The sequence below is a fragment of the Cetorhinus maximus genome, chromosome 28 (assembly GCF_964194155.1).
Source record: "Cetorhinus maximus chromosome 28, sCetMax3.hap1.1, whole genome shotgun sequence".
NCBI lineage: Eukaryota > Metazoa > Chordata > Chondrichthyes > Lamniformes > Cetorhinidae > Cetorhinus > Cetorhinus maximus.
The window spans coordinates 27,183,375-27,206,293 of record NC_135906.1 but is presented as its reverse complement, the minus strand read 5'-3'; the positions used below and the strand labels follow the sequence as shown (position 1 = coordinate 27,206,293).

Sequence of the window (22,919 nt, the reverse complement as noted above, 5' to 3'; positions counted from 1 at the left end):
CATTTATACCCTCTGCCTGGGAGCAGGAGCTTTTCCAGACGGGATAAATCACTTTCAGTCCTGCAGTCAAGGAGTCTGCTGAAAATTGCATCCCCCTCCCTTACACTCTCACCCTTCAGCACAGGAGTCCGAAGGGTTTCATGTGAGAGTGTACAGCCTGGTGGGATAACGGATAGCCTTTCAGGCATGGGATAACGGATGGGATAACGCCGGTGGGATAACGGATAGCCTTTCAGGCACGGCGTTTTCTTTGGCTGGAGCCTTTATTAAACATGTTAAAACTTTATTAAGAGAAGGGGGGGCGGGGGTGGGGGGAGAAATCAGTTTGGTTTGTACTGCCTTTAAAAGTTCAAACAGAAAGTATTGCAGCAGCAATAACTGGATTGGGGTCATCCCTGAGCAGCATGGATCAAAAATAATAGTGGAAATGAAAACAGTAAATGTGGAAGTGCCTGGAGATGGAAGACTTGGTTCAGTGAGGGTCAACTCCTGAGGGAGAGACCAGTTTGAAATGTTACCTCTTTCTTTTATTTTCCCTTGTACTTTATGACACAGACAAGCTGGATAAAGGTTTCATCTCCTGCCTCTGCAGGAGTGAGGCTAGTGTCGGTGGGTGGTAGAGACTGTGATGCTGCAACTGCCCTCTGTACACTGCAGACTGGAGAGGATTCCCAATCCTGGCCTGGGTCCCAGTGGCTTCAGTTGTGGCTGGGTGGTATGTGTGTGTGTCAGGAGACAACAGGGTTGGATTAGGCTGTGATACCCTTCATGGCCGAATAGCCATCTGCCACTCCCTGTCTAGACTCACACATGAAGCATGTCCTCTGGGGAGGAGGAATCAGAGAGTGAACTCCCAACAGCACTCAGCAGGCCTGTCTTATTCTGTCAGATACTGAAAGAGCTGCTGTGAATTTGCAGCATTTGCTGACACAAATTGCATTAGCCCCCATTCCTTCCATGATGTATGACATTTGATCCCAAGGAGGAATTTATTCCTTTTTTTTGGAAGTAAATTCGATTCAGCTAAACCAAAACATCATGAGTTCAGCTCACTTCAGTGACTGCACAGGGGTGTGGCGCGGGAGCCATGTTCTCAGTGTCTGTCCAACATGAAGAGAACTGCGCTTGGAAAGGAGGGAAAGCTAACAAACCCCACCCCTACTCTGCATTTCGTGAGCTCCCTTAATTCCTCATGGGAAAATCAAAACTCCACTCTGAGCGCAGGCTTGGCTCTCAGTTTCAGGGCTATGGATCCAGTCTCTTCTCCCCGCATCTTGCATGTTTTCCAATCCCACACAGCAAGGCTTAGAAAGTATGTAAAAGTTAAAAAAAAAAACACAAATGCACACGAGTGCATAATGTTTGCCTCATCCTGTCTTGGACCTCTGGGTGACAGTGCTGGGTGTGGCTGCTCAGATTGCTGCAGTCCACATGAGATCACTCAAAAGCCAAGAAGAAACATCGTGTCATCCACTTCACAGAGCAAAGGGAAACATAGGAACTGGGAGCAGGCCATTCAGCCCCTTGAGCCTGTTCCACCATCCACTGAGATCACAGTTGAGGCATAACCACTAAGGCAGGCTAGAAACCAACTCCCAACTCAGATTAAAAAGTGATTCCCGCTCAGGTCTGTCATCAGGCCAAGCCGATAAGAAGTCATTTCCCGACTCAAATTCCTTGTTTCCCAGGTCTGACGAGATCTTATTTTCCAATTCGAATCAGGTACCTTTAGAGTGAGAGTATCAGTCAGGTTAAACCATACACAGAGTGACTTGACTGATCCCAACCAGTGTACAAGTGCTCGATAATTTAATAATTTAAAGTATTTGGTTGCAGTCTTTTCTGTTGTGTAGCTGATATCGGACGTTGAGAAGTTCAGATGCAGCACCTCTGAGAGTGTGCCAGCGTGTTTAAGGTATTTGCCACAGAGAGGTTTAAACTCTTGGAATCTGTAAGTGACAAATTCTGACCCTGACCATACTCAATTATCTGCTGCTGGAATCCTACCACTTTCTACAAAAAGACATGAGGGGTGGAAATGTGTGTTTGCGAACGGATCTGGGCAATAGGAAGTCACTTGTCTGAATTGCAGGGTCAGTGTTATATCTAACAGGCAAACACTCGCACACACAGCTCCCAAGGCGAGCTGTCAGGAACACACGTTTATAATTAATCAGATAAATCAACACGACCACCTACTCCTCAGTTGCACCCTCCTCGTGGTCACAGATAGGGTTCATGGTCTTCCCCAGAGGTGTTTGGCAGATTCCCATCAGTGGTGCTCAGTTACACTACAGTTACAAGGCCTCCCAGGTGACAGATTAGAGTCAGCAATAAAATATAAATAGTCCAAGCCTCTCAACAGACCATATCACAACACCCTTTGAAACATATTTTCCACTCTATTTTAGGCCACACAAGCATCATTGTGCAGTTCCCTTGTCCTTCCTTGATGAAAGCCAAGTTTCGTTCACTCTTGAACACTTTTTTGCCAACCCCTCAACCTCTTCCCCATTTAAAACTCTGGGCTTTAGTCTGAATTGATGGCTGTCATATGTTAACTGAGTTTGGGCAGCCTCTACTTAGCTCTTAATAGCTTGTGGGCTCACGGCATCCCCAGTGAGGCAAAAGCATTGAGTCACGGGGATCAACCCAAGCAATGGAGGGAGGAATGCACAGGGCCATGAGGAACTGACTAATGGAGAGGGCAATGCACAGAGCTGTCCAGAGTTAAGCTGTTTGATCTGGTACAATGATTTTCCTGCTATGAAGCCAAACCACAAATAAGTTTTGAATGAGCATTGATGCCAACTGGAGCAAAACTTAACAAACCAAACCTCACGTAAATAAATCTGGTCAGTTCCCTTTGGCATTACGTTAACCAAAATACCAGAGTTAATGTCTTGTTACCTCAAAAGGCAATGTTGTTAGGCATTTTCTCTTTCTGTTTTGCAAAACAGAAGATCCTGTAGTCAGGTGCAGCAAAGCAGACACTGTCTTTTCACTGAAGGGACCCAAGTCAAATGCAGCCCAGACTGACTCTCATCCCTGCTGGCTCCAAGAGTCCTGAGCGGAATGGGCTCCGAGCGGCCTCAACCCAGCTTCGAAAACAAGATTGCCCTAATTTGGTGCTCTATTGGCATCAGACCACTGTTGCCAGGCCACACCTCATAAACTGAGAGGTTTGTAATGACTGTAACAGTGAGAGTGCTATAACGGAGAACAGCATCGTGAGGCCAAGATGTATCTGACAGGACGTTATAAAGTAAAGTATCACAATGATGATGCGACGTAGCAGGACATCTGTCAGTCCTTATTGTCCAGCTTCCCTGTTTATCACTTCCTTCCCATTCTTGTTCAGTCCCCTTCTCTCTTGTATTTAATCTCTCTCTCTCTCCTGGTTGCTTCCAGACTCCTGGCACCGTTCCACCTCTGTCTTTCCTCAGCAACACGAAGAAAATAATCAAAATCAGCTCCAGATGAAAAGCAAATCGAGGAAGGAGGAGGGGATGGGGGGGGGAGGTGGGTGGGAGAGTGGTGGGGGCGAAGTAATAATTAGAATAATGACAAACATCTGCCGAGCCCAAAATAACAGCAGTCAGTTCCAGTCTTTGCTCTTGGAGCACAGACAGTTTCAACTGGAGACTGGGAGAGAAAGCCCAGCGGAAATCACTGCAAAACATCAAAGCTGGAGATTGCTGTTCAGGAATCCCAATAAACGTTTTTAAACAATTTTCAGTCTATTAAAAAAAATGTTGGGAGCTTTTCCACTGTTTTGTACAAACCCATTTCATCTGCTGATTTGAAAAAGTGGGCGTTGTTAAACTAGGCTGGAGCCCAGTTTGACTCTTACACCGCGTGAGAATTGTAATTCTGTAACTCCAATTTAATTATTCCGCTTTCAACAGTTCATAAGAACATAAGGAATAGGAGCAGGAGTAGACCACATGGCCCCTCGAGCCTGTCCGCCATGCAAAAAAAAAATCACGGCTGATCTTCTGCCTGACCTGCACTTTCCCGCCTGCTTCCCATAGCCATTAATTCCCTGAGAGGCCAAAAATCTGTCCATCCCAACCTCAGGTATATTCTTTGATGGAGCATCCACAACCCTCTGGGGTAGAGAAGTCCAAAGATTCACCACCTTGTGGGTGAAGTAGTTTCACCTCACCACAGTCCTAAACGATTGGCCCCTTATCCTGAGACTGTGTCCCTGCGTTTTAGATTCTGATCAGCTCAATTTTCAATTCCCTAATGTCTGACCCCATTGCCCCACTCTGTGGTTTGAATCAGGAGGTAGCGGGCCCAGATCCTGGCTTGTGACACACTGGCAGAACTCCACTCTTCAATCAGGATCGAGCCTTCACAATCCATCGCTGCCTGGGAAGAGGAGCATTTAAATTGAACAGGAATTTACATTAAGCCGTCTTTTGGTCAAACCTAGATTCAAGCTGACTCACCAATTTTTTTTGGAAAAGCGGTTAAGCACAGTGAACTGCCGATGATTCATTTGCTCCAATTTACAACAAGATTATTCCATGAATGTGCTCAGTTAAGAGAATGGGAAATTCACTGGTTTCAGTTAGACACAACTCCATTGGAGCCCAGTGGACTGACTGGCAGAACTCAGGACTCTTGCCTTGGCTAGAACATTGCAGTCCAGCAGCTGCAGCTGCGATACATTCAACAACAGTCTTGGGCGATGCCTGCACTGTTGCTTAGCAAGTCCAACTTAAGAGTCAAGAATTGGATAATATTTCTGCTCCATTTCAGTTGCTCACTCAATATTCTGTCTACAGCCTGATGGCAAAAAAAGCAATCTCCATCAGCAACCTTGCGTCTCTCACAAAATGAAATTTTTCAATCTTATGTCTGACTTGTATGGAACCATAAGATTAATCATGACCCTTGTACCATCATGCACTCCTACAGGAAAGATGACAGCACTAACACCATGTTACACTCATACTAAAGTTAACAGTGGGGGAGATGATGGTGTAGTGGTTATGTCACTAGACTGATAATCTAGAAGCCCTGTCTAATGCTCTGGGGACAAGGGCTCAAACCCCACCATGCAGCTGGTGGAAGTTAAATTCAGTTAAGAAAAAATCTGGGAATTGAAAAACTGGACAGTGACCATGAAACTATCATTGATTGTCATTAAAAACCCAACTGGTTCACTAAAGGGAAGGAAATCTGTCATCCTTACCTGGTCTGGCCTACATGTGACTCCAGACCCACAGCAATGTGGCTGACTCTGAAATGCCCCTATCAGGGGCAAATAAAGATGGGCAACAAATGCTGGCCTTGCATGTGATGCCCACATCCCACCAAAGAATATAAAACAAAAGTCAAAATGTGATTACAGAGAAGCAAAAGAATGCAGTGTATAATCAAAACTCCAATCATTGATTGGCTTAAACTGCTCCAAAACAAAATAATAGAGTTCAGTATCTTGGCAGTTCCATCAGAAGCTATTAATGGAATCACAAACGAACAAAACATGGTGTGTGTTCAGCTGCAACAGGGCTACTCCCAACACTGAAAAGGCAGGAAACTAAAGGAAGGAACAACCTGCAACACGGACATCAGCCCAAAGCAGGCTTCACCACACCAGATCAAAGAAACCCTCTCCCATTAAGCAGATAATCATGTTATTGATCGCTGCTACTGTTTGAGTAGATAGGCGGTGAAGAGGAGAATGGGTGTCATTTGTTTTTGACCCTTGCTGACATTTCAAATATTGCTCTGAAATAGTCAGATTGGCTCTTATATATGAGGTTGCAACTGGGAAGCATTAACATTTCAGAAACACAAAGGGTTATTAAATACAATTAGCTTGTGTGTAAATGGAACAACTTCCCTTAACAGCTGGGCCCCAGACTCTATATAAAAAAAAATATAAATATACTTGGGCTGAATTTATCGATTGCGATTTTCCCAACAGCGACACATGAACCTTCAAACACACAGCCAACTGTGGTCACCTTCTTAAATATTATGCTCTATCTAAAATTTGATGGGTAACAGGTATAATACAGAAAAGTCACAGTGTGAAACGCTTCTCTCCCATCACAACTTCCTCCACAAGTTGGTAGCTCTACTGATAAGTGCACTCCATCGCTGTCAGCCACAGCTCAGCTGGTGGCTCCCTCACCTCGGAGTCCAGAGTGTGGTGGGTTTGAGTCCCACTCCAAGCATTTGAAAACCTAATCTTGACGGAGGTGCCCAGTGCATTACTGACGGAGTGCGGCGCTTTCGGAGGTACCATCTTTCAGCTGTTCGCTGTGTGCAATAGGCTGCCGCATTTGCACAGTGACTGCACTTCAAGGAAGTATTGCATTGGCTGTAAAGCATTTTGGAATGTTATGCTAGATGCTGTTAAAAAAAACCTTAAGAGCTTCTTTTCCCCTTTTCATGGGTAACTGGAATTCCAGGGATTCTGTAAATTGGAACTCCACACTCAAACTAAGTAAAATTACCACTGCACAATTCACACTCAAGTCAAATCCTGGGTATTCCCAGTTGAAGGAGGGGCAGTGTGGAGGTAGAATGGTCACACAGAGAGACATGCAATGGGTTAATTTAAAGGAAGAATGAATTAGCTATATACAACAGCTGACACTTCTTAACCATAACTGAACCAATAATACATTTCATCACTTAACAGCAGGAGAGAAGCAGGGGAGAGGAAGAATCCTCAACACCAAACTATTCTAATCATTCATTTAGTTGCACTCAAGTGCACCTTTGCCCCTGCCTGCCCTCTCACCTCACAGTTTGATCCTGCACTAAATTCCTTTAAAACAATCCTGGAATCATTAATATTAATACATCAAGTCCTCCTGACCCACAATCAATCTTTAAAACAGATGTCACAACTCATAACAGTCCATAATATTAGGCTCCTTGAAACTCGAGTGAAAACTCTACAACATGATGCACCTTGGCTTCTAAGATGAATTTGACAAAGTTCCAGACGCACTGTTATTCATTATCATCAAAGACTCAGGGGCTCAAGAGAAAATCTTGGGAATGAGTGAGAAATTGGCTGAAGAGTGGAAAACAACAGATACTTGTTGAAGATGTTATATCGGCTGGAGGGGGGAGGGGAGTTCTAAATGGCGTGAGTCAGGGATCAGAATTGAACCTTGCTTGTCTCCGATTTTCCTCCATGACTCATCCCTCGGGTTTAGCTGGGATGGGGAAAGGCTCCTTCAGTCCAGACCTGACTCCCGTCATTACCCAACAGTTAAGCCATCAATGCATACCACACATAAAACGCTGCTTGGGCAATTTGCAGGTGATTCCAAAATGGAAGAGGAGGTATGGATGAATCAAAGGAGGCAAGATCAGAAATAACAATGGTCTGGACAAAATATTGAAGCCGGAACAAACAACTGCTGCTGAAGTGCCTGATACGACACTTGTAATTTATAAATGGCACTGAAATAAAGAAGGGAAAGTGACCTGGGAGTGACTGTTGAGTTAATGCAGGTCAGCAATGAATAAAGAAATCAGAATGCTGAATGATATAGTCAGAACAGTAGAATGTATATCAAGGAAGTCATGTTTAAATTGGATAGAGCTCTGGTTAGGCCACACCTTGTGCGTTACGTCCAGTTTTCAGGACATAAGAACATGAGAAGTAGGGCCGGAGTAGGATACTCAGCCCCTTGACCATGCTCTGCCATTCAGTAAGATCATGGCTGATCTGATTGTGGCCTGAAGTCCAGTCTTCTGCTTGCACCTCGCCCCACCCACCCATAACCCTTGACTCCCCTGTAGATCAAAAAATCTGTCCAGCTCAACCTTATTTAATATTAATGGCCCAGCCTCCGCTGCTCAGAGGTAAATAATTCTAAAGATTAGCAATCCTCTGAGAGAAGAAATTCCTCCTCATCTCTGTCCAAAATGGGAAACACCTTATTTTGAACTGTGTTCCCTAGACAAGTCTGGCCACTGAGCTAAGGGAGATATTCAAGCATTGGAGGTAATGGAAAGAAGAGGCATTGAGCCCAATATAAGAACATGAGAAACGGAGGAGGACATTCACCCCCTCGAGCCTGTTCTGTCATTCTATTAGATGATGGTTTATCAGAGTCATAACTCCATCTGCCTGTCCTGAAGCCCTGACCATTAGCACCAATGTCTAAAAAATATACATCAAGCTCTGGTCCTTATTGTTATGAGTAAAGTCTGAGCTCCAACTTTGAAGGAGGCATCTTAAATGCACATAGGATAGCAAATGGTATCCTGAAATGGCAGGTGGAGAGTATCCCATCACAATGCTGACTTGCGCCTTGTAGATAGTGGGCAGGCTTTGGGGGAGTCAGGAGGTGAGTTCCTCATCGCAGGATTCCTAGCCTCTGACCTGCTCTTGCAGCCACAGTATTTATATGGCTAATCCAGTTTAATTTCTGGTCAATGGTAACCTCCAGGATGTTTATAGTGGGGAAATGAATGATGGTAATGCCATTGAACGTCAAGGTGCGATGGTTAAATTCTCTCTTGTTGGAGATGGTCATTGCCTGACATTTGTGTGGCACGAATGTTACTTGCCACTTTTCGGCCCAAGCCTGGATATTTCCCAGGCCTGACAGCATTTGGACATGGACTGCTTCAGTACCTGAGGAGTCACGAATGGTGCTGAACATTGTGCAATCATCAGCGAACATCCCCACTTCTGACCTTATGATGGAAGGAAGGTCATTGATGAAGCAGCTGAAGGTTGTTGGGCCGAGGACAATACCCTGAGGAACTCCTGCAGTGATGTCCTGGAACTGAGATGACTGACCTCCAACAACCACAACCACCTTCCTTTGGGCTGGGTACGACTGAGAGGGCACTGCACTGTCACAGGTGAGACATTAGCTGGATGTGGCCGCAATTTGCCTTGCCAGCTGTTCAGGTGGTTGTTAAATTTGAGGGTAAGCAGGGAATTCTCCCAATATCTTGTTAATGTTCCACCGTCCACTAAGAGCAGATTATGTAGCCAACCATTTGTGGAATGTCGCTGGTTCATGTTTGTCGGCATAATGATAACTTACCTTTTTAAGGGTGGTTGCTAATGGTGTGAAGAAAGTTCGAAAGATTTTGAAGCAATAAGTTGTCACATAAACACAATTGTTATACTAGAGCATCTCAATCATACAGATGTTATTCAATGATCCTCTTTACACAAACACAACTGAACTGGTCTGTAGGCTGTGCATGTTTACAAGTACAATAGCTGTGTTCTGTCAGGATGTTGGATACTCAAAGTAAGTACAGTTCAACACAAAGATAAATAACCCGATAACTTTAATTCCCCAAATACTAGGTCTACAAAAGTGTAAATCTACCTTCACTCAATGCAAACCAATGGAATTCCTGGCAAAAGCCAGGCAGTTGGAGCACAGAGTCATATGCCAAAAAAAAGATCTCGAGGAGGTGGGAATATCAAGGAAAATTCTGGGATCTGGAGATGGGAGGGGAGGGGAATGTTTAGAGAGAGGAGGGGAATGATTAGGGAGGGGAAGGGAGGAGAATGATTGGGGAGGGGAGGGGAATGATTAGGGAGGGGAGGGGAGGAGAATGATTAGGGAGGGGAGGAGAATGATAAGGGGGGAGGGAGGGAGGGGAGGGGAATGATTAGGAAGGAAGAGGGAGGGGAATGATTAGGGAGGGAGGGGGGAATGATTAAGGAGGGGAGGGGAATGATTAAGGAGGGGAGGGGAGGGGAATGATTAGGGAGGGGAGGTGAGTGGAGGGGTGGGGTGGGGAGGTGAGTGGAGGGGTGGGGTGGGGAGGGGAGGGGAGGGGAGGGGTGGGGAGGGGTGGGGAGGGGTGGGGAGGGGTGGGGAGGGGTGGGGAGGGGGAGGGGTGGGGAGGGGGAGGGGTGGGGAGGGGTGGGGAGGGGTGGGGAGGGGGAGGGGTGGGGAGGGGGAGGGGTGGGGAGGAGAAGGGAATGATTAGGAGGGAGAGGGGAATGATTAGGAGGGAGGGGGGAACGATTAGGGAAGGTAGGGGAGGGGAGGGGAATGATTAGGGAGGGGAGGGGAGGGGAATGATTAGGGAGGGGAGGTGAATGGAGGGGTGGGGTGGGGAGGTGAGTGGAGGGGTGGGGTGGGGAGGGGAGGGGAGGGGAGGGGAGGGGTGGGGAGGGGGAGGGGTGGGGTGGGGAGGGGGAGGGGTGGGGAGGGGTGGGGAGGAGAAGGGAATGATTAGGAGGGAGAGGGGAATGATTAGGAGGGAGGGGGGAACGATTAGGGAAGGTAGGGGAGGGGAGGGGAATGATTAGGGAGGGAGGGGAGGGGAGGGAGGGAAGGGGAGGGGAGGGGGAGAGGGGAGGGGAGAGGGGGGAGGGGAGGGAGAGAGGAGGGAGAGAGGGGAGGGGAGTGAAGGAGAGGGGAGGGGAGGGGAGGGAGTAATAATTAGGGCGATGCCCAAATATTTGGGAATTGTGCGGGAAGCAGGAACATTGTCTCATGTGGAATTGATAACAATCCTGGGGGTTGGGGGGGAGCAAAACATGGAAAGTTTAGTTTTAGCTTTAGTTCCACTCAGAGGAAGATGCTGTCAGACCAACGGGAATATTCAACTCCCAGCTCTCACAATACAGGAATAAGGACGGGGAGATGGTTCAACCGGCATCTGAACATTTGATAACTCATTTCATTCTATCATCTAATTTCACAGATGCCGCTAAGTTAACGAATGGGACCAGGTTTTCAAACACAATTGAAATAATACAGGAAAAGTGCTTTCCCTCCCTCTCTCTCTCTCTCTCTCTCTCAGGAAGGATCTGGTTGAGTTTCCTCCCAGCTCCTCAATCGCTGACTCCTTTTTCCTTTTCATCATTCTATGTTGGGCTTTTCTGTCTGACCCTCGGCTCCCAATAACTTCCGAGATTCCTACCCCCGGGGATTGCGATCACATTCCCGGGCTGACAGGCCAGGATAAAGACTGTTATTGACATCAGGCCGCCGACACTCAGTTTCACTCTTGTCAAAACTTTTACAGAACTTTTCCCCGCATCCTCGGGAGCGCCCCAAACTTTATCTCTTCTCCCCCCGACCCACCCACCACCACCAGCAACTCCCAGAGAAAAGTTACAGTCCACAAAAGGACAATTCGCCCTTAATTAAATCTCCCAAAACGGAGTTCAACCCCAACCTGGCCGATTTAAACAAAAGGCACCAGTTTGATGCGGGAGGGGAAGTCGATCGCATTGGTAAAGATTTTTCTAAAAAAATTATATTTTGTAACTTTTCCATCATTTTCAGCAAACATCAAATGCATCAAATGCTCTGCAGTCTCAACAACAAATGTTAGTACAGTAAATGCAAATATCAGGGCTAAAAAACATCAATTTATTCCTAAATAAACGGTACTTTAAAAAACTGATGTGACTTACATTGAAAGCTAACTCCCAGGGATTGGCAGCCAAATCCTCCTCCAGCTTCAACTGAGAAGCTGAAACCTTCCAGGATCCTCGCTCCAAGCGGCCCGGCCGATTGTTTAAGGGACTCTCTCCAAATTGCCACATCCGACACAAGCGTACGACGTGATCTTCAGCAGCTACAGTCACCGCACCAGGGCCAGCGGAGCAATCCTCCTCGGGTGCTCCAGAAGCCCAGGTTTTTTTTGTTGTTGTTAACTTAGCTGCCGGGGTGGGGTGGGGTCCTCCAAATAAATGTGGACAGTTTTAAGTGAGCTGGCGTCCTCTAATATAGAATTATACAGCGCAGAAAGAAGCCATTTGGCCCATCATGTGGCAGCCTTTGGAAAGTTGGTCCAATTGGGTTACAGCCTGCCCTTTTCACACAGCCCTGCATTTTCTTTTTTGCTTCAAGTCTACACCCAATTATTTTATAATTGCTTAACATTTATATTTTACCATTTTAGTTTTTGTCTCCTTTAGTCTTTCCACCCACCGCATTAAACCTTTCCTAGCCCCCAGGATCATTTGCCCACCTCTTAGCACATCGAGACTCTGAATTGGAGGTTGCTGAGTTGGTTCTTCCCTAATGGAGACAATGGTGGCCCCATGGTGGGAACCACTGGGTAGTGACATTCCCAATCTACTAATTGCAGTCTTCATCCATTGGCCCGCAGTATGTGGAACTGCTTTTAATGTAAAGCGCACTCTGGCTTTGAAGAAAGGAAATTGGCTTCATCGGAAACCTTAGTCAGAGCAACTGTACCTGCAGAGGGCAGGGGTTGGGTGGGAGAGAATATGGGTAGGCGGTTGTTCCCGGAGGAACAGTACCTGGGGAGAGGGAGGGTGGCTGGTACCTGAGGAACTGCACCGGAGTTGGGGATGGGGGAGGGGGAAAGAGGTATTCAATTGTGACCAAGACTAGGAGCAGACAGAAAATGCATCATCACTATGAGGGCATGCAGGAGAAATGCATTAAAATCTTGCATCATGTGCTAAGTCTCTGTTGCAAGGATGAGCCTTCAGCCTTCAAGGGTGAGTCTTGCCTTTGGCAAAACCAAAACTAACCTCTTTGGAAATACTGCTGTGGTTTCACAGAGCACTGATTACATACTTGTTTGGAATATCATGCTTGGTTTCAGATTTAAGTTCATATCTCCTGGAGATGAGGAGACTGATTCGTGGGCTTTTTCTTTGTTCATTCATGGGATGGGATCTTGCTGGCTGGGCCAGCATTTATTGCCCCATCCCTAGTTGCCCTTGAGAAGGTGGCGGTGAGCTGCCTTCTTGAGCCGCTGCAGTCCATGTGGTGTAGGTACACCCACAGTGCTGTTAGGGAGGGAGTTCCAGGATTTTGACCCAGCGACAGTGAAGGAACGGTGATATATTTCCAAGTCAGGATGGTGAGTGACTTGGAGGGGAACTTCCAGGTGGTGGTGTTCCCATCTATATGCTGCCCTTGTCCTTCTAGGTGTTAGTGATCATGGGTTTGGAAGGTGCTGTCTAAGGAGCCTTGGTGAATTCCTGCAGTGCATCTTGTAGATGGTACACACTGCTGCCACTGTGCGTTGGTGGTGGAGGGAATGAATGTTTGTGGATGTGGTGCCAATCAAGTGGGCTGCTTTGTCCTGGATGGTGTCAACTTCTTGAGTGTTGTGGGAGCTGCATTCATCCAGGCAAATGGGGAGTATTCCATCACACTCCTGCCTTGTGCTTTGTGAATGGTGGACAGACTTTGGGGAGTTACTTGCTGCAGGATTCCTAGACTCTCACCTTCTCTTGTAGCCATAGTATTTATATGGCTAATCCAGTTCAGTTTCTGATCAACGGTAACCCCCAGGATGTTGATAGTTGGCGATTCAGTGATGGTAATGCCAGTGAACGTCAAGGGGAGATGGTTGGATTATCTCTTGTTGGAGATGGCCATTGCCTGATACTTGTGTGGCATGAATGTTGCTTGCTGCTTGTCAGCCCAAGCCTGGATATTGTCCAGGTTTTGCTGCACTTGGACATGGACTGCTTCAGTATCTGATGAATCGTGAATGGTGCTGAACATTGTGCAATCATCAGCGAACATCCCCACTTCTGACCTTATGATGGAAGGAAGGTCATTGATGAAGCAGCTGAAGATGTTGGGCCGAGGACACTACCCTGAGGAACTCCTGCAGTGATGTCCTGGAGCTGAGATGACTGACCTCCAACAACCACAACCATCTTCCTTTGTGCTAGGTATGACTCCAACCTGATTGAGAGTTAAAACAATGAAGGGGGTTGACGAAGCATAACTCTGTTTGACATGTTGAGAACTGGGGGTGAGGGAAGACACAAGCTTTAAGTTTTAACAAAACCAGTTAAAAGTGATTCTAAAAGATCCCCCCACCCCACTCCCTCCAAGCTGACTGGTTGTGAGGTAGGAAGGCTGGCTTAGGCTACACACAGCCAGATTCAGGATGGGAGTTTGAAGGTGCAACAAGTGACATGGGGCTGCTGGTGAGAATATAGGTCTCACATCCCATCGAGCCAGCTCTATTATATTAGTAGCCTTGGTAGGTCTTCATCTCTTTGATCCAATTCCTCATCCCTTCTCCATATCTCTTAATCACCTTATCTCCCAAGGAGGTTTCTGTCATCCTTTTTTTATTGATCTCAGCTGATTCTGCATCTGTGCCCCATGGGACAGTGGTCTTCATGTTCTTGTGGTGTTAGGGGAGGGGAGGGATGAAGAAAACTTTTAGAATCACTCTTAACTGTTTTGTTTTGCACTTAAAGCTTATGACACCCCCCCACCCCCCCCACCCCAAACTAATTCTGATTTCATCTACTGGAGTTGTTCCTTGTTAATTTCCTTCATTATTTTAAACTCCCAACTAGCCCACCCGTCAGTTTCCTCAACTCCAGGAATGTAGCCCATACTTACCAAGTGCCAGTTATTATCCTGATGAGCTGTCGCTGAACTTTGATTTTTAAAGCTGAACACGATGTTCCAAATGACTGTGTAGCCCGTACTCTGTGAAACAAAAGCAGTGTTTCCAAAGAGGATGGTTTTGATTTTGGTTTTGCTGACATTGAGCTGAAGGGGTTTTTGGCTCAGCACCGCAACGGAGACTTAGCTCATACTACAAGATTGTTATGCATTGCTCTTGCATAACTTCACAGTTTGTTTGTTTGATATCTTCGCACACTTTTTTGCCCCTTTGGGTGATAGAAGGGAGATGTTGGAAGGATTAGCAGGCTGCTTATCCTGTGTCATGAATGCTCCTTCCATGTCCAAGAAATCCTGGAATGAGACTTGAGCCCAGATCTTCTGGCTCAGAGATAGGGGCACTATCTACTAAGCCTCAAAACCTCCATGATTTCATAGTGATGCACAGTGAAGATGGTGCTCAGTACAGCCAGTGGTCAGTGATGCTGCATTTTCTGTCTACCTCCCTGGTTTTGGTCACAGTTCCCTTCCCCCATACCCACCAGCTAGTTTTTTTTATTCTTTCACGGACTTGGGCGTCGCTGGGTAACCCAGCATTTTTACTGCCCATCCTTAATTGCCCTTGAGAAGGTGGTGGTCAGTCACCTTCTTGAATTGCTGCAGTCCATGCAACCACTACAGTGGTCAAGCTTCCAGCCACACTCCCATATCTTACCCTCCCACCAACATGCTCTCCAGGTGTAGTTCCTCAAGTACTAGCTGTAATGTAGTGCCCAATCTTTCCCTGTACATACAGCACTGCCAAATTCAGTGGGTCGAATTCAAGATCCTCCTCCATTTTTAAATCCTTCTTCAGTCCACTTGACCTCAGTGATTCCTTCTCACCTTCTCAGTTAGCACCCACTTCACCTCCCTTTGAATTACTGCTTGTTCCCCTCTTCCTCTACTCTCTGGGACACTCCCAACACCAATTGGCCTCCTCTACCCTCTTCCTTCAGAATCCACTCAAATCTTTCTTTTTAATGGTAATTTTAATTTCCCCTCCTTTTCTCTTGCTCAACATCCTAACCCTTCCCTTGTCAAGTGTTGGGGTATTCTACATAAAAGTAAGTTGTTGCTGAATGGCCCAGCTTGACATAATGAGACTGATTTCTCTCTCTGTACAGTGTGCCAGACCATTCAATGGGCAACTGTAGTGGGCATAGTGACATCTTCAGCCCCCTCCCTGTAAACAGTGAGTCAGCATCTAACCAGGGGCTTCAGCTATACAGTACAGGTGTTTTAGATGGATCATCTAATATTCCAACATCATGCAGTCCCAGTGATACTGACAACCAGCCCCTTCTTCACTAACTTAAAGAAAACCTCAGTGTGTCTGTCAGTTGGCTTTACAGAGGCTCCAGTTGGTATTTTGCCTATTGGCTCCAGCTTTGATCTGTCTGAAAGGTGGCAGCTCAATTTTGCAGCCTTTGTGGTCAACCAGTTTGGTTTTTTTTTCAGGGTTTCTTGCATCACTAGCATTTTTTTTCTGTCCTCCTCGGTTTCCTCTGCACATTGGCTGCCCAGCTTCTGCACACTCTTCAACCTGGGTCCTACGTTGGATACTCAATACAGCACTTGTTGAAATTTGAGCGAGGGTGGTTTTTCTCCTTCCTGAGTGGGGAAAGGGGGCATTTTGCTTGAACACGGCTATCAATTTAATATCTTTGCTAAGAATTGACAAAATGCTGAGAGCCTTAGACAAGCCAAAGACTCACTAACCTGAGTCTGTATGATGCAAGGTCACTTGTTTAATGTATTTCGAATTCTCTATCCAAGAGGGCTATAGATGCTCAGTGGTCAAGTATATTTAAGACTGAGATCAATAGATTTTTGGGCACTCAAGAAATCAACAGACAAATGGGGACAGGGCAGAAATGTGAAGATTAGCCATGATTGTATTGAAAGGTGGAGCAGATTTGAGCCTACTCCCACTCCTATTTCCAATGTGCTAATGATAATGTACAATCCTGGCAGCATCAATGGCAATGTCATTAGGTGAACTATCCCGTTGTCCTGGGGATGAATTTCTATTGAAATGACATTAAGCACAGGAAAGAACTCCTAAATTTAATGAGTTAAAGTACTACCCAATATACTGACCCATACAAGGAAGGGAGGTGTCTTGTGGTGCAGTGGGTAGAGCCAGAAGCTCCGGGGTCAAGTCCCACTCCAGGTCTTGGTGCATTCATAATGTGACCAAACAGGTTGAGTATCAACTTGTAAATCCTTCCAACACATGCTAATGGCAGGGAGTGATGGAAAGAAAATTGGAGCCTCTACCTTCACTGTTTATAGCCCTGAGACTACAACATGCATGTATTCAGGACCTGCCTCCTTGCCCTACCTGTGGTGGAGGACATGGTGCTGTGGGTTGGCCCTCCCTTCGAGAAGAAAACTGAAGCATAGAAATAAAACAGTGAGGTCCTGGGTTCGATTCCTGTTTTGTGCTGTGCTTGTGATCGAGGCCAGGTTAGTAAATGAGCCACAATTTGCCCAGACTTAGGAGGTGAATAAAGTAAACCCGGCTGATGTGATCAAGATCCAACTGCCTTGTTAGTAAGGACAGGATATAATGCCACATTAGGACTGGACCGGGTTCGGTTCTGATGCTCCCATTGGAACATTGCTGCCAAAACACAGACATAAGAGCAGCCGAGGTGAATATTTCCACTTGTTGGGGAAAGAATGGGAATTGTGGTGATAGACTAACTCTGCACAGAAGTATTTTGAGGTGTTCCCTAAGTAGAGGGACTTCTGGCTCTGTGTAGTTCACATTTCAATCAGTTTTATGGTTGATTGTTGAGGTGATATTCTACAAATCAATAGGATGGCTTCTGGGTAGTTAGGCTGCTGTGATTTTCTACCACTGTGTTTAACTCTTTATCATAAAAGGAATTAAACTTTTAAAAATAACAAAACAAACATCCCAGGCATTACCAACCGGCACTGTCATGGCAAAACATAGAAGCCGCTCCATCATTGCCCCTTTCAAAACACATCTTGTTCCACCAGTCTCTTCCAAAGTTCAGCCTGGGGGCTCAGAGCCCCTTCCAAAAAAAAATTAAAGGCCGATAAAGCATTTCCTTTAGAGAAGGGAAGACTAACTACTTCCTGTTCATGCATTCCTCCTCCCCATCACTATATGATAAACAATAACCGTATCTTTTACAAGTCCTGAATTACTGTTGCACATTTTATTCAATTTGTATTGGCTCCTTCCAGGGCTGCCCTGCTTAAGTCAGAAATATGGTGGAATAATCACCATTCACCTGGATGGGTGCAACCACAACACACAATAAGCTCCATGTCATCTAGACCAAAGTAATTATCTTATTCTATGCTTCTGCCCTGGACTGAATATTGACCCCCTCAACAATTGGCGGACTGTGCCTACAATGTGCCCTCACTACTGGAAGTGCCACAGCAGCTTACCAAGCTTTGCTTTGGTAGCAGTCATGTCCTATCATCTCTACCACCAAGGGCAAAGTGGCCAAAGTGACCAAGAGGGACAAAGTATAAAAATATCATGGGAACACCATCACCTCCTAGTCACACACTGTCCATTCCTCTACCATTCCTTGTTCAATACCTCAGAACTCCCTACTCAATGCCAACATCATCAGCATGCCGGCTGAACTAGTTTGTGAAAAATCCTCACACCTTCCCCGGGTGGGCAGTAAATGCATTCTCACCAATGTTACCCACATCTCATGAACAAAAATATACAGGGAGAGGCCTGGTGCAGAGTGAGTTCATTTATTTGAATGGTTGTTGAGGTTACAGGTCAATCTGCCGAGTTGGTTGATAATCAGAGGTCTTACATTTGAAATCACCGGCAAAAGATCTAGAGGGATGATGGGGGAAAAGTGTTTTCACGCGATTTATTATCAGGATCGAAAGGCTCTACCTGAAAAGGCGGTGGAAGCCGATTCCATAAATAGTTTTAAAAGGCAGTTGAGATGCTTGAGGATGAGGCACTTACAGTGTTGAGGGAGTGGGGTGAAGCAGAACTGCCCCTTTAAAGAGACAGCACAGGCATAATGGGCAGAATGACCTGCTTTTTAGTGCTGTTCATTTGCTGGTTCTATTTGGAGCTGCCTGACTCTGGGAAGGAACCCTCCTTCGCTGGGAGAACATTTTCTCTGGGGTCAGACAGTTCTCGGCCTGTTCCCACAGAGCTTCACAGTTCCTGGGAGTGAAAAAGACTTTCATTTGTACAGCATCTTATAAACAGTTCCCAAAGCGCGGTTGTGCGGCTGAGGCCATGAGAGAGAACAGGCTAGAACCCTGATCCCTACCATTCTTGCCACATCACACCAACAGACCGGGGCCTGATTGTCACAAGCCCAAGCAATAATGTAGTTTTATAAGCAAGGTTTATGCCACTGTTGATTTAGTTTTATTGATGTAGCTGTAAGCTAAGTAATTTCTTAGAAGATTATTGTGATTTGATAACACATATTAGAATATTTCAAATAAACATGTGCTTTTGTAGTATTAACGTTTATAATATGAAAATGTCAATGCTTTTGTTTCTGGCGTGAATTAATATTTTACTTATGATAGAATTCACAAATTGATTACATTTTGTAGCAAAACAGCTATAGGTCCAGGTCTTCTGGTCTCCTGATGGTCATGCCCCTGAAGCTATGCTAGGGGACCCCTCGGAAGTCCCCTGTGGGAATTGTCCGGGAAGTCTCAACTTCTGATGGGCAATTCCCCCTTGCATCCGAGCCCTCCAAAGAAGTCTCCAACTCTTGAGTTAGAGTTGGAACTTCAGGAGGTTCTGACTACTTACCAGAATAGTTATCCACAAAATGTTAAGACAGGAAAAAAAAAATCACATCTAACTCCTGGATGACTGTGCAACTGAACACCCCTGACCCTCTCCAGACCTGTCCTCACTATGCAACCCAGCTGGCGCTCTACCCATCCTGCCACCTCTCATCCAACTCACCGAGCTCACACACACACTCACAGTCATTCACTGACACACTGAAAAGCTATTTAAATGTCCCAAAGCTTTTCACTGTGTTAATTAATGAAGACTTACCAAAATATGGCAGCAAGTGCCGTGAAAAGGGGCGTGGCTTGTCCCCCCCACCCACTCTCGCCCCGGGCCACTGACAATCCTGCATTACCAAGGGCTCCGAGAACTGGTACACTCCGCATTTCTGTAGAAGGCCCAGTTTGGAAGTCCGGGCGAGAAATGCAGAACTCCGGCGCTATGTAAATAAAAGAGTGCAGTGGCGAGTGAAAGCAGAAGGGGTAGAACTTGCAGGTGGTCCATAGGGTCTTTTGCTCCACTTAAATGGCATATGGACGAAAACTTTTGAGAGTCACTCACTGCCTTATGACATGTCTCACAATGAGATTTTTTTTGGGGGGGGGTGGTGGTGTTGTTTGAAGGAGTGAGGACAACATCCTGTTCTTTGGAAAGAATCAAGAAAGCTTCAATATTCACCTGGAATACTGGGGACAGATAGATGGGTGAGCTGTGTAACACACGGCGTCACCGAGTGCAATGCTGCCACTCAGTGCAGCGTGGAGCTATCACAGCGTCAGTAGTGCAGTCAATTCCCAGCTTTATTTATCTCCAAGTCTCAGCTGCGTTGTTGTGGTGAGACAGAGCTTTTTTTCCACTCGAGGGACACACCCTGGTCTGTTCACTCCCACCATGTTAATGGCCCGTTACAGCAGCATTTAGAAAAGTGCACAGACATCCTCGAACGCAAGGCACAGCGCGCAGCAAAACCCCTCAATCAACTGAAATGGAACAAATACTTTAAAATGGGCAAAATGATTTCATTGATCAAAAATAGTCGTGTTACTTTCTGCACCATCTGTGATTGAAATGGGGATTTGATGCAAGCGTGAATAAAAAATGTGACATTAAGCAGCTTCAGCGAACTGAATCATAGCCCCAACTTATGGGGAGATTTCCCACGGACGAGTGACAAGACATTGTTGGTGCCATCCAATCATTTGGTGAAGGGCAGGGAAGAGTGGGGTAAACAAAAATAAACAAACACACCCGAACAACAGAGGCAGCTTGGCCTTTTTTCTTTATTGGTTTACACCAGGTTATTACAAGTTGAAAAGAAAAAAAATCCATTTGAAAGATGCGACGTAACATTTTCCTAAATTCCACCGCTCCCCACCCACCCCACAAAAATATAGTGCAAAGGCGATCTAGGAAAAAAAAACCACACCACCAACCTGAGAAAAGCAGGTTGAAGATGGGAGGGCAACAGAATGGGACTCGAGAACTCCCGGCGACCGGTACTTTGGAGGAAGGTCTTGTGGAACTGTCTCCACTTTAACAGAGGGTGCTTAGGTCCCCCAGTTTCAGGGGAACTTGATCAATGACGTGGAATGAAAAAACCATCCGTACACCAGGAGCTACGTCCCACAAACAGTTTAAGACAGTCTTAAAAAAATCTATTATATATATATTATATACTATATACACATGAAAACAGCACTAATAGTGAGGTCTGAGCCCAGTAAAATATCTTTGTAGTCTTCATAATCAGTGGTGGTGGGGGGGACGTGGGCTTCTTGTTCCCAATATAGTTAACAAAGGCACATTTAAACCCTGAACACACTGCACTGAATGTGTATCAGCGTGTCCGAGCTGTCAGTAAAAAAAAAACCCCACAAAAACTGCTGGAAATACACAGCAGGTTAACTAACCCAGTGCTGGACAGGGAAATGAGCCTACCTTGCACTCAGTGCCCATAGTTTTCTGGTAAGGTGTCTGCTGACACGCTTATGTGAAAGACGCCCTCTTAGTGCACGTTGCTCCTGTTAACTGACCTGCTGTGCGTTTCCAGAATTTTCTTACTTCAGATTTTTAACGTTTGCAACTTTTAATCTACATCAGTCAGTGGATTTCTGACAACAGTCCCAAGTTGCTGGTCCTTGCAACTCAGATATGTTACTTATTATCACCACACCATCAAAAAAAATGTATTACTAATATGGACTTAGTGTCTCTCAAGTACTGGGTGCACTGCAGGAGTGTCACCATGTGAGAAATCACAACAGTGCAGCCATGCTTGTGGTATAACTGATCAGAATCCACTCCTCCCCCCCACAATGAAAGGTGGGCAATGGACTGTACAATTCCCAAAGCCCCTCTGGCCAGTGAAAAAAAAGCACATTCTCACTTGACTTGCCACATCCTTGGAATGATTGTCTGTTCTACAATCTCTTCCCTGCTGCTACAATGGTGATCGATGAAAACTCCCCCTCCCCAGCTCATGCTGCCCCCATTTATGATCCCAATCTGTCTCGCTTTTAATAGCTCACTCGTTACATCTAGTGCGCATGTTGAATCAGTCAGAATGACAGTTAGGGTCATTCCTACTGGCCTCAAGAGGAAGTCAGAAAGTAGATCCCACCCCTGGGCACTATCCTGTGACACGTGTGTGTGTGTAGGACTGGCAGGAGAGGACAACAGCAGAGTCAGCAGTGACTTAGGGGTGCAACAGCACTCGCTGCAGACACTCACACAAGAATAATGACAGCTCTGGTGATCACCGGAGGGCTGATGGCATCTATTGCCTCCCACCTATTGCTGCCTAAGTCAATGATGCTTTCAGCCTGGCCACCTGAAGGTTTATGGATGCAGCACCAACAGGCTGGGAGTCTAATGTTAGGGAACAGTGAGCACAAGCCTATAAAAGTAAGGCAAACCTGTGCATCTGGCAAAGCCATATCTGGACTGGGAATATAGTTCCCTCCCTTTGCAGGTAGAGAGGAATGTTGGACAAACCCAACCCTAGCAGAAGTAACTGACGAATAAATGCCCTGGTTATTGAAGATTATAAAGTAAGTGTTTCAGACCCGATCAATCTTCAATAAACATGCTCTGTGTAAAATATCCCATTAAATCTTTAAATAATTCTGAATAAATAAGCAATCATTAAAAATAAAAGAGAAACAGGTCTGAGTAAAGATTACAATCATCTTGTTCCAAATAAGATAATAGGATTTGGTTTTAAAGTAAGACATGACAGTCAGAATGGACAGTCTCCAAGGATAAAGGCACTTGGAACTGAATGGAAATATGGTGGTTTTATCCAGAATTGTTTCCTTGAGCTACATCAAACATTGAAAGGGATGGAAAGGAAGTTGCCCCCATCTTGAACCAAATGCTGGTTACTTGATGGGAGGAGCCAGTGTAAAAATCACACAATAGATACCTGGGCATTCATACGTCTCAGGACCTTCCACTATCTGCACTGAAGTCAAGAGAATCGGAGAAAATTAATTTGATCTCTTTTTCTCTTTAAATTAAAGGTAAACAATAACAGAAATACAGAACACATAATTTAACACCAATAATAATGTGAAAGAGGGTTTCAGTCTTAAAACATGGTAGTGAATGGGGGGTGGGGTTAACCTATTGAAGTGATGTGGTATAGATCAACCTATTTATTTGGAGTTACCAGTGTCTGAACAGGAATGCTTCTGTGCGGATAAAGGCATGTTGCTATGCTAGTGCAGGCATTGCATTAACACTCTGAC

General features: G+C 45.7%; 1 protein-coding gene and 1 long non-coding RNA gene across 5 annotated transcripts in view; one reads left to right on the top strand and one right to left on the bottom strand.

Annotated features, from left to right (window-relative positions):
* kank2 (KN motif and ankyrin repeat domains 2) overlaps window positions 1-11,553 on the bottom strand; it is a 114,109-nt gene extending 102,556 nt beyond the window's left edge. For 3 of the 4 annotated variants that reach the window (XM_078531500.1, XM_078531502.1, XM_078531501.1), the window contains exon 1: window positions 11,396-11,552. The gene's annotated coding sequence lies outside the window, so the exon portion shown is untranslated. Of the gene's footprint in view, window positions 1-11,395 lie in introns of all 4 variants that reach the window. The other variant, XM_078531505.1, reaches the window with a different exon arrangement.
* LOC144668978 (uncharacterized) overlaps window positions 1-22,919 on the top strand; it is a 139,277-nt gene that overhangs the window by 71,886 nt on the left and 44,472 nt on the right. The window lies entirely within an intron of this gene.